The sequence below is a fragment of the Tetrao urogallus genome (assembly GCF_951394365.1).
Source record: "Tetrao urogallus genome assembly, chromosome: 10".
NCBI classification, from domain to species: Eukaryota; Metazoa; Chordata; class Aves; order Galliformes; family Phasianidae; genus Tetrao; species Tetrao urogallus.
This window is the reverse complement of record NC_136823.1, coordinates 10,765,290-10,777,620: the sequence shown is the minus strand read 5'-3', so window position 1 is coordinate 10,777,620 and position 12,331 is coordinate 10,765,290.

The following is a 12,331-nucleotide window of genomic DNA, read 5'->3' as shown; positions in this document are numbered from 1 at the left end:
CGTGACGCTCTATTTCTGACATTGCTTGACAACTAGACACTGCTAATTGGTTTCATTAATGTATATTAAAGCACAAAAATTGTTGGCTTTTGCTTGGTAATTAATCCAAAAATGACGACATCTGCGAAGCCTTTGCAATGCAGTTTATAAAAGCTTATTTCAAGACATGTATTGCAGCAGAGCACAGGAGAGGATATTTGCATAACACCTTGGATGCGCTCATGCTTTTCCCAAATACATATTGATGTGGCTACCACAGGCTTGGGAAAATGGAGCAAAAGCGCCAGACTTGGCAAAGCCCATAATGCAGGTTTGGCTTCCAACATATGCAAGCTAGCTCTAGACAGTGCCCAATTTTAGAGGCAGGCAGTGTGCCCCATATTCCATTCTGTCCTTGTTCTGGGAAGATGGCAAGCCCCAGAAGCCAAGGCAAACACAAAGATTGCTTTTGCTGGGTTGTGTTTGGCTGACATTTCCTGAAAGAAAGAGCTCAGGAAAAATAAAAACTTAATATTTATTGGGCATCATAATAAAATAAGAGTAATAACAGCTCATTAAACAGAGCGATCCCATTTCCCTCTTTTACTTCTGAGACGCCAGTGGGAGAAACAAGCAGTGCAGATTGTAGTGAGGAGGAGGGATTAATTTGTCAAAAAGTAACGTTTTTCACAAAACTACTCTGGAGCCAAATTGTTTACTTACTTCTGTGTCTAAAAGGCTGAGTAGGTAGCCCAGATCTTGTATAGCTCCTACAGGACAAAAAGCAGCTTTACATTACTTAGTTCTGCTCTTCAACCAAATAAAATGGCCACTTCGCAGCATCTGGCTTCCTCCTCCCAAATGGAAGCAGGGCCATATCCAGTGCCCAGTGAAGTCAATAAAATGACACCATTTGGTTTTGATTTGGGCCTCTAACAAAGCAACCGAGGAGGGTGTAATTCATGGCAGTTTAGCACCTAGATTTCGTGGTGATTTGTTTGTAGAAAATAAAAAATACAACTGCAGACGAATTCTGTGACATCTGTAAATTCATGTATTTCAATAACTTGGATGCAGTGGAACATCTGGAAGGGAAGGGACTGTTTTGTAAGTAAGATCTGGCTACTTAAATCTGGGGTACAATGTACCCACCAGCATCCACCTCATCTGTTGTGTTCTAACAATCAGTTTAGCAGCTGAAATTCTCCCACTTGTACTGTTTGCTTTTGTAGCACTATCTTTGTCGTTTAGATACTCTCTCTGATCTCCTTCGGCTCAGAGAAAAAAAATAAATGAAAAAGAAGAAAAGAAAGATGGGCCTTGGATAATTAACTACTATTTTGAGGTATTTATTGCTGTGTTGTCTCCTGTGGCGTTTGGCATAAAAAAGGGATCGGGAACTAAATCCAGTAAAGGATGCAAATACCTATGTGTTGTGTAATTTTCCTTGTAGCTATTTAAATCCAGTAGTAACAGCTCCAGTGAGGCAAAAACTAAAAAATTATCATTTCCCATGAGCTACTATAGGCAATTCTGCACCGAGCATGGTAATTTTCATGAGTCTCACTCTTGTGTGTACACTCATTTAATGCATTAAAAAAAGATCCATAAATTCTTTTCTTACTTTTTCTGTGTCTTTGTCTCTAATCTGGAAAACACAGGGATGATAGAACACGGATGCAACATCACTTTTTCCTAAATGGCTTGTAGGAGTTATTTAGGAGGAGGCCAAATGGTATATATACCAGAATGGGATTATTTTACCCACAGCTTCTGGTAATGAGGCCATGAGGAGCCAGGGTTGAAGAACACATCAGTGAATAGCCCATCCCTGAAGCTCAGGGACCTCATCCACATGGTGTAACCCCAATAGCATTGTCCATCCCTATCAACAGAACACTATGCACTTGGTTCATGTATTACTGAAGCCTTAGGGCTTCTTGCCTTACAGTGCTTTGTGCCCAACACAAGTGAAGAAAGGGGCAGATGTGTACAGTTCCCATAGACTTGTAACAGTGGGTAGAGGAGACCTTTAGATGTTTCTGGTCCAACTTCCTTCTCAAAATAGTGTTAACTTCCAAGATCTACATAAAGAAGCATGAGAATTTAGTCCATCTCATCTGATTTGGGTACTTCCTGTAAATACTGAGTTCTGTCTTCTTGTCTATACGTACCATATTATCTCATAGTCATCTTTCATTTTGAGGTTCTGCTTGGAAAACAGAAGGTAAAATCTTCGTGTTGAACAAAAATGAAGACAGACATGATATCCAATGGCATTCCAGCACTGTGCATTCCAAGAGGAATCACAAATTGTTTAGGGAAGTTTTGGGTTTTTTTTTTTTTTGTGCGTATGCATGTGTGTTTTATTTTTGTTTTGATTTGCTTTTAAATAATTCTGGGAATTTAGCAGTGCCATGCATTTGTTCTTGGAATGATTGCCCTGTTGAGATGCCTCAGGTTAGACAAACCAAAGTTAAAAGTCACACTTTCCTCATTCGTATCTTCTGATCTGCAAATGAAATCCCAGTGTATTTATGGTCTGGGGGGAAAAACCCAGACCCATAAGCAACAAATTGTTCCTTCCATGATACAAAAAAGGATAGACTTTTGTTAATTTATGGATTTGCTTTTCCCTTGTCACTTGGCGGCATCAGAGTCGTAATCAGAGCCTTTTAATGCCAGAATGAAACAGATTTGATCCATATGTCACATACTGTACACTGCTACACTATTTGCTTTAGCTATGGCATAGCCCTGTGAATCCTATGTCAGTGCTGCAAGAGCCAGTAAATTGTAAGGTATTGGCAACAGCAGCAGTTATTCCCCCTGAAAATATTGCATTATATTCCCTGGCAAAAGAGAACATCTAATGGAGTACAGATGATGTGAATTAATTTTTGAATAAGCATTTAATTTGTTGGCCAAGACCTGATTGCTCTTTTTTAATGTAGTATTCTCATAATGAACATAAAAACATTAGATTTGTGAATGTAGTCAGTTCTGTGGAAGCTCTGGCAATTGGCTCTGCTTTGAGTTCATTTTTTTCCATTTAGTAATTAAAACCTCTTCTGCATATTCAGAACCCAACATCATTAGGGGTACTTCAAGAACAAGCTGTAAGATTTGGAGCTCTATCACTTCACTAGCCCCTTCTAGCCAGAGATGCTGAAGAAAAGTACGCTGCTGAGACTTTGAAAAATGTATTTCTTGTACAGATCATTAGGACTGAACAGGTTGACTTGTTGACAAACACATGGATTAAAAATATTGCTATTGCTGAAACAGAGGACACTCAGATGAATTGCTCCTCCAGGGTAAGCCTTGCTTTCATTAGGCTCAAGAGCACAGTGCAGCAGCCTACAATAAATCTTGATCCCAAAACATTTCCACAATGTTTCACAGGACAGCAGAGGATAGATGTTGGTAATTACATACAAAGTTGGTTAAAATTACATAGAATACATTTGAATATTCATAAACTCATTAGCAGAAGATGAGAGGAAGATCTGATTGCTTGAACAGGCTGCCCAGGGAAGTGGTGAAGTCACCATCTCTGGAGGTACCCATGAAGAGGGAAGATGTGTCACTGGGGGACATGGGCATGGTGGGGATCATTAGATTTGATGATTTTAGTGTTTTTTTCCAATCTTAATGACTCTATGATTCTTCACAGACCATGGAAGGGTCTTCCACCAGCAGCATGTTGATTTCATGGCAGAGAGGAACTGGGAACAGGGGAGAGAGTTGAGTAAGAAAACTCCAAGTGTTCTTCTGAACTGGACCCCAGAAACAGTGGATTGTAGATAAGATATTGTGGGCAGGACTCTTGGATCACAGAAATTAGGAGGCTGTGGGTCCTGGATCCCACTGGCACTACATTTGGCTCCATTCCACTGTCTGTGGGATTGCAGGTTTCAGATGGAGCTGAAGCCCTTTGCCTTCTCTGACCAGGATGGGGCTCCCTTTGTTCATGGGGAGAGAAGGTGGGGAATGAAGTGTTGTGCCTGGTGAGACTGGGGCTGTGGACAGCTGGGGAGGATCCAGGAGAAGGGGACTTTGCCGGCAAGAAGCGGTCATGGCCGTAGGAATAGGGATGTAGTCAAGGCCTTAGTGTTTAAAAAAGGAGGTGGTGACAGGAAGATTTGCATGCAACAGATGTGGAGAGAGAAGGAGAGTTCAGGGTCAAGGAGGATGGTGCTGCTCGTTCAGGGGCAAAAAGGAATCGGTTGCAGACGGGATGGTGGGAGCTGGGCAGCGTCTGGCAGCAGCTCCTCCAGTGGCTGTCGCTGCTCCCAGCATTGCAGGTGTGTTGTGGCAGGTTGGCACAGTTTGCAGCCATGTTTCCAGCCTGCAGCTCTGGGTTGCAGGGGGAGATGAACTTCTCAGGCGTATTTCTGCAGGGTTTTGCTAGGAGCTGGGAAATTACACTCTTGGGCTGAAGCCAAGGAGTGGAAGAAAGATAGCAGGGGTTTTATTTCTGGTCCCAACACAGGGGAAAGGCTTGCAGGAGTCATTTAACATTCCGTTTTCCTTAATGTAGAAGAGGATAACAACTTCTTATCTTGTAAAGATATTTTAAGGATTAATTCCTTAGTAAAGCACATCTGAAGTAAAATCTTCTGGTGTGAGGTAGAAAATTTTGACAGCAACGTTCAAAAATTCAGGGCTTTGTTAAAAAAGTATTTGACATCTAATGTCCCATAGGACATCCACATTTTGGCATCTGTTCTCCTGTTTTAGAGTGTTTGTACAAGTGCTGTTTGCTGTTTTCCCAACAAAACTCAGGTGACAAGGGCAGATGGATGCTTGTCTGAGACAGAAGTGTCAGTCACACTGACAGCAAACTGCAAAGGGGCCAACCACTGACATCAGGTGCCTTGTTATAGTTCTCCCTGTTTTGTAGTGGAGTGCTCAGAGGAGATAACAGCAGGTCTAGATTCCAGGCAGCTCAGCCAACAGATAACTTAAAACACTAAGGAAAAACAAACAAACAAACAAACAAAAAAACACAGCTATTTCTTTATATCATCTAGGGTAAAAAATTACCCGCTCTTTCTATGGCTCCTGTATGCCAGGAAAACTCCCAGAGCATATGCTGTGTTATTTTAGCAGGCACAGTTATGATGGGTTGGTGGTTAGACTGGATGATCTTAGTAGTGTCCAACCTTAATGATTCTATGATTCTAAGATTTTCAAGGGTGCTGAGTATTCACTTTTAATTTGTTTCCAATGGAGAATCATGCTATTAATTTAGTTTCGACTGACTGGCTTCTAGCAAGGAACTACAAGGAAGGGAAATGCCGTGGGATTGTAACTTTCACAGACAGACAAGGTACAGGAAAATCTTGAATGTTTTGATCTTTTTTGTTAAAATCACAGTTTTCATGTTCATTGGGGTTCTTATATTTTGATAGTGTGAGAGAGAGGGAAGAACAAGGTCTGTCCATTTCTAATTGTGCCCTTTGCTTTGTGTACCTTATGACGTTCATCGTGTTCAGGTCCCAAATAAGTGGATAACCTGTCCCAAAGCTTCAAGAAACAGCTAGGATTGTACTGATGGCCCATGCCATCAGTATAGTCAGTGTTCTCCTGGGCTGGTAATCTCTAGACAAGAGAAGCGAGCTGAGCCAAAAGGAATCATTTTCATTCCTGTTATATGAGAGTGGGAGAGGGAGGCACAAAAATGATGTGATTTTGCTTGAGATTATGTTGGACAGAGCTGCACTTTAGCCTCACCCACTGGGAGCCAGTGTTTAACTCAGCCATTGAACTGTACTTGTGTTCTCCTGAGCATCAATAGTTTTAAATTATTACTCTGATATATTGATTGAGTTCCAGCTACAAGGATCTACTTTGCTGTGAGTAAGCTGCAGCTTTTTACTGGGATTTCCCTCCCCTTCCATCCCTGCTCCCAGGGCTTGCTGTGTGCAGTTTTGTAGCCCTTCAGTTTTCCTTGAAAATTCAGATTCATTCGCTTCCATGAATGCACGATTCACAGTGGAGCTGACACATTTCATTAAGCTCAGCACACTGCATAAAAGCTTGGCGAAGGGTCCCTGGGCTTTATTCAACCCAGATGCACCGTGTGACCAGCTGTCACAGATTGTGTTGTAAAATTAGAAGAAAACCATAAAACACAGCTGAGGGAGGACGGGGAAAATATATTTCCTTCTCTGGGGACAGCACATTGAGCTGCGACAAAAATTCACACATACAGACAGACATCATGGGTAGTGCCACTGTATGAAGGATCCACCTTGTTCCTACTTCAGCACGAAGTTACACTTGTAACTGGTTGTCCAGGGCATGTAGATGTTGGTGGAATATTGCATCCTTAACCAGGCTACAGGTTTCAAAACAACCTGTAAAAATATTGTGTCTTGCCTCATTCCATTAGGGAATGTGTAAGAGTGGAGAGTTGTGCAGCTCCTTCTGTAAGGGTGTCAAAATCTGTTTGTATTCATTAGAACTGACAGAAGCTGGGGTAGGTTGTCCTTGTGTTGAAGAGTCCTTTTTCCCCATGGTGTGACATAGCATTTTGTGACATTCTTCACCATACTGCTCCATTCAAGTATACAACTTTCACTGTTGCAACATAATTAGCAGGTGTCATTTTTATTGTCACTATGTGTAAATATGCCATAGCTTTGATAAAGTAATAACTGGAGACCTCAAAGCACTGATAGGCGACTACTGGAGATGCTAACAACATTAGTTAACCAATGGTGGTGAAATTATATCATCATCCAGTAAGTGAAGCATACAACACTGCTACTGGAATATGCTCCACACCTGATGTTTACCTTGACTTGTGCCAGTTTGCAAAATGGGTTCAGCTATTTCCATTCAAGCATCATGTTTACCATGCGGGACAAAGCTTGCCTAATAAAATGCTTCCAAGTGAAAAATTCTCATTAGTCTTTTCTCTGTGATAAGGAGGAACACACAGTTCTATGTCCATGCTGAATCCTGACCCCTCTGGAGCAGAGGTGATAGCAAAAAATTTGGACAAAGTAGAAATGAACTACATGTTAAGTTCACCTTTGTTAATATTCAAGGGCCATATGTAACCTCAGAGAGAACAGCTTCTTGAATGCATTAACAGACAACTGCAGAGATTTTTCTGTGCAATGCTATCAGTTCCATTCATCTCTTATAATCAGGTCAGTATGTTGAATAGACAGAATGATGAGGCTGTGAGGTATGTCAGTACTGTAAGTAAAGGTTTGGGTCTGGATCACCTCTCAGTTTGAGTGGGTCCTGTTCTGCACACTGGCACAGCCTGAGTGTTGGATATGGAAAGCCCTCCTGTGCTTCATGATAGAATGGTGGTGCTCTGGATTGGATTTGGTCCTGGAAATGACCAGGCAGCACAGTTTCAGTGGGCATCCTGCACTCTCCTGAAGCATAATGCAGATGCTTTGAGTCTGAGTTAGAGCAGAGGACATCAGGCTAATCTGGCACGATGCACTGTGTAGCATAAATGCTAAGTTGCATCCTGAAGCTCTGATTGAGCACCTGGTGGGAAGGCAGGGCCAACCCAGGGGAGCATAGGTGCATGCAATGTACCTGAGTGACTGGAAGGGGTGGAGCCAGGATCCAGCCTTTCCCAGACCTCATTTAAGGGTTTGCAGTGGGGGTGGGGGGAAGGTATCTCATTGGAGCTCCTTGTCTACTGGTGGTCTTCTAAAGGTAAACTAGTTTTCTTCCTTTGTTTCTGTATCCACAGCTGTTGGGTTTGCGCTTGTTCTCATTTGCTGCAGCCTAGGATTGTGCAACTCTATTGTTGCAATACTTTCCATCGTGTTATACACGTTGTGGGATTAGATAAGGCTTTTTGCAATATATAGGCAGAGATCCCACTAGCAGTGTCATTCTGTTTGTAAGTGGGTAGAAAAGAAATTCAGGTATTGGGCAGCAGTAGGTTGGTAACCTGGGTCCAGAAAGAACACAGGTGTGTGTGGCTGATTAAAATGAGGAGAACTAAATTGTGATCTTAAGGTTCTAAAGCCTTATCCATATGGAGATGGCAGTGTTCAGCATTTCACATGGTTTAACCCAGGAGGGGATACAATTTCCTCTTATTTTTTTCTGCACCTATAAATCCTCAAAACACAGTCTTTTTACGAAGGCACGTTTTATATGGCTTTTGTAACATTAAGCATAGCATATGTATACACACACACACACAGAGGTGCTTTTCCCTGAGAAACTGTGGGATTTCACGGCACTTTTTTCTTCCCACTTTAATTCCAGCTGGGGATATGAGGAACAAGGCTGTTTGTCAGGCGGTGTTTTTGTCTAAGGCAGAATGTGACCAGCCTTCCCAATGAAAGGCTTTCAATCCGGCTGCCTGGGGGATCTCAAGCAAACTTGCCCTCGGTGCAATAGTAAAAGAGTGGCTCTGATAGAGCTGGCCTGGCAAGGCAGATTTGCAGGAGCAAAGGCCTCTTGAGGGAGCGAAGCCAGCTGGAATGTCCTCTTGACTGAGCAAATCATAAAAGGAGTTCTTATTCTGCTGGGAAGAAGTGGTAGGATTGGCCTTACTCTCAGCCTTTGGCAAAGGGATGCGTCTGCAGCAGGGAGAGGGTTTTGTCCCAAAACACTGCATCGTATGGCTGCACTCTTTCTTCAGCATAGTGCTTTCTTGGTCATGTAAGGGGGCTGGGGACACAGAGCTGGAGTGAGAGCTGTCCTAAAATTGATTCAGTGGCAGCAGGAGCTGAACCAGCCCTATATCTGAGGAGGAAGGATGTACCTTTGTGCCAATTCTCCTCCTCTCCTTTGCTTATTCTTTTCTCTGCCAGCATTAACAGAAAAACCATCAGGCTGTGCACCTCACTGGCCTTGTGCAGCTCTTTATTTTTCCAGGCAGATATTTGTATTCTGATGCAATCAAGTGGTTCCTGTCAGCCTCAGCCTTGCTATTACATGTCTTTAAGTGTGTGTGCGTGTGTGTATAGACCTGCCTCCTGTTGCATGCAGTATCACATGAAGGTTCAGGTGCTTTGTTTGCTTCCTCGAGCAGATGATAATGCATTTTCCCCCTATTACAAGTTGTACCTTAAATTTAAAAACAAAACAAAACAAAGAAAAAACAGGAAAATGCCAGTGATGCTGTTCCCTTGAGGTTTTTGTATCCAGAAGGATCCCTGATCAAATGAGCCACTACCAGGCTGAGCTGGAGGGTTTGATCTTCAGAAACGCAGTGGCTTTGGCCTTTTTAATGCAAAACCACTTTCTGGGAGCTCACTTAGCATAGAAACTCACGTGAAATCGACAACTTGAATACAGTTGTTGAAGCCTGTTTTTTGGAGTTTTGAAGGGTAGCATATCTCCAGCAGTTGAACATTGGAGCAATAGTTGTCATGTTTTCTCTGGTGATGGCTGTTACCTTTCTTCAGATTGCAAAATAAAATAAATCAGAAATCAAACTTATTGAGCGGAGATGCCATAGACTCAGTCTGATATGTGTGAACTGATTGATTTCTAATGGCCTTTAGAAGTGGACTGCTTTCTGAAGTGAGAATTATCGCTAGCATTAAAAATTAGTTAAGAGGAAATTCTGCTTTTGGTGAATTTGAGGTTTGAATATATGGAAGGGCAGATAGCAGATGACTTACTTGTTGCTCTTTAGGTAACAGTCCCACTGAGTGAAAATCATGGGCACAAAAGCATTTGCACAGGCTTGTTGTAAGAGTAATCTATCCATAGATGTGGAAGTACACCTCTTTTAAGGGAAGAACACAGATCAAGGTAGGGTAAATGCATGAAAAGCTGTAAGCTTCATCTGCCATTCAGCTATGGAGTAACCTAACATTTCTATGCCTCAGAGTTCCCATCTGCAGTCTTGGAAGGGTAACCCTGCACTTCTCAAAAATGTTGTGAAAATTTGTGGATATGACCTCACAGAATGACTTGAGGTTCTCTGGCAGTGGGATGTCATATTATTAGAGTCAAAACTGGGCCAGATATTGAGTTCATACATAAACACTGGGGGCCATAGCTTGACTCAGATGCTGTAGGTAAGTCCATATCCACCCCACAGTTGCTACATCCGCAGAGAATGGCTGTTTTCCTTTAAATCTGCTGTTCTTCAATGGGTCTCCATCCTTTGCCAGCCTGTCTTTGTGAAATGAATTTTCCCCATTCAAAAGCAGCAGTGTTTTATTTTTGTTTTAGCTGTGCTTGGGAATGCAGAGCAATTCAATCAAGAGGAAAATACACCATGAAAAGCTCTGAAAGACCTGAGGTCAAGGATCTGAAGTTACCCACAATATTAATGACAAACCAGTGGCTATGCCATGGCAACGGACAGAAGAATATGTGGCGTGGAAACCATAAGTAGTGTGGGGCTTTGAAAGAGCACAACTGGGAGAAAAATGGAAATTACATGATGTTCTCTCTGTTCTGTGCTGGGACAGCCATGTACAGTCTAATCCTTAATTCTGGCAAGTCTGAGATTTTTCAAGAGGGCCCTGTAAGAGATGGGGAAAGGAGTTGGTGCTGGAAGTAGGCTGCTGAAAGGTTTCATTTAAAAGGAGAAATGTTTGGGCAGGAACAAGTTCAGTTTTGTTGCTTTTTTTGTTGTTGTTGTTGTTGTTGTTTTTTTAAGGGGGGGGGGGGGGGGTAGGAATGCTGGTGCTTTGAGATCTTCATGCCTGGATTCTCCTTTGGGAGAGAAGGAGAGTTCTGCTGTAGTCATGGTCCTGCTGCCATCTTCTTTCTCACTGGCAGATGTGAGGCACTAATGGGAGAACTCTTTCAAATGTGGGATGCTGTTTTATCTTCCAGAAACCTGCTTCTGCTGCCTGAGGAGTGGTCCTGATGGTTAGTCCACATCAATTTGTAGTGGTTTGGTTCAGGCTTCCACAACAGTGATGGCAGCAAGTGGTAGGATGAGAGGGAATAGACTTAAGTTGTACCAGGGGAGGCTCAGATTGGACATTAGGAAAAGTTTCTTTGAAAAAGTGGTGATATAGTAACACAGGCTGCACAGGGTGTGGCGGAGCCACCATCCCTGGAGGTGTTTGAGAACTGTGGAGATGTGGCACTGAGGGACGTGGTCAGCGGGCACGGTGGGGGTGAGTTGGGGTTGGACTCCATGATCTTAGTTGTCTTTTCCAACCTTAATGAGTAATTTAAGTAGTTAACAGTGGTGGAACTGAGCTCTACAAACCTGTGATGATCCACACACCCTGACACGGCTGTCCCAGTCTAGACCAAGCATGCTTTTGTCATCATATTGCAATGTGTGCTGAGCCGTAGCCTGATCTCAGGTGGCATGTGTTACCATTATGGCTTGAAGTCAATGCCAGCAGATGCGACTCTATATGTTATTCCTGATCTAGTGCTAGCAGTTGGCAACCCTGCCCTCAACGTGAAGTTGGAATTTGATGATCTTTGATCTCTCCAACCCAAGCCATTCTATGATTCTACAGTATGATTCTTCACAAACGTCCTTTTTGCTCTTCTCTTTAGCTCTGTGAGCGCTTTAGCCACGTAACTTTGAACAGAGCTTTGTGTACATGTAGCTTTTTTCCTTTTTTTAAGTCACACCATACCTTTTCAGAATATTAGTAATATAGTTACTCAAAACCGGGTCAGACTAAACTGGATCACTGAACAGCCTGCGGTTCTGTATTGCTGTAACATCTGTTGCTGTACCATTTGTTCTCTGCACTGCCTGTCAGATAACCTAATTCTTTGTGTGGATGGGGAGTACACTGGAGAAGGGAGAGAGATGAGATCTGGGTGAGGATAGCCCTGTGTGGGAATCTGCCCACTGAATCTGGTTGGTTAGATGAACTTGCAACAACTGAATGAGAACACAGAAAAGGAATCATATGGTTTTGTTTTTGGTTTTTTTTTGGGGGGGGCGGAGGGGAAGAAGAGTAGTAGTGGGCAAGGGAAGGAAAACTGCTGAAATCAGAGAAGGTGTATATGGGAAAAAGTCCTTGGATAAAGACAAGAAGTGGAAAAGCAGTGACCTTTGTTGCTGTTAATGCTCTGAAGGATTGCTTAGCACCTAAATATGGCTGTGAGTCCCTTTTGATGATATGAGAGGCAGTAGTTTGGGAGATATTGAATTTGGAACAAGAACGTGGTGCAGCTCGGTATGCAGTCTGCTTTGGGGCACCCTCTGATCACTTGGGAAAAGCTTGCATTGAATGACAGAAGGGAACAAAGTTTAGCTGGGATGCATGGTTGAGAAATGTGACTGTGTTTTCCTCAGTCAATTGGCATTTGTTGGGTACCTTTTGGCATATTGTTCAGAGGCTATTTAGCTGACTGTGTGTTTTACTTCTGAACGTGGAAGACTTGCATCTTTCCACCTCTTGTAAGGTTT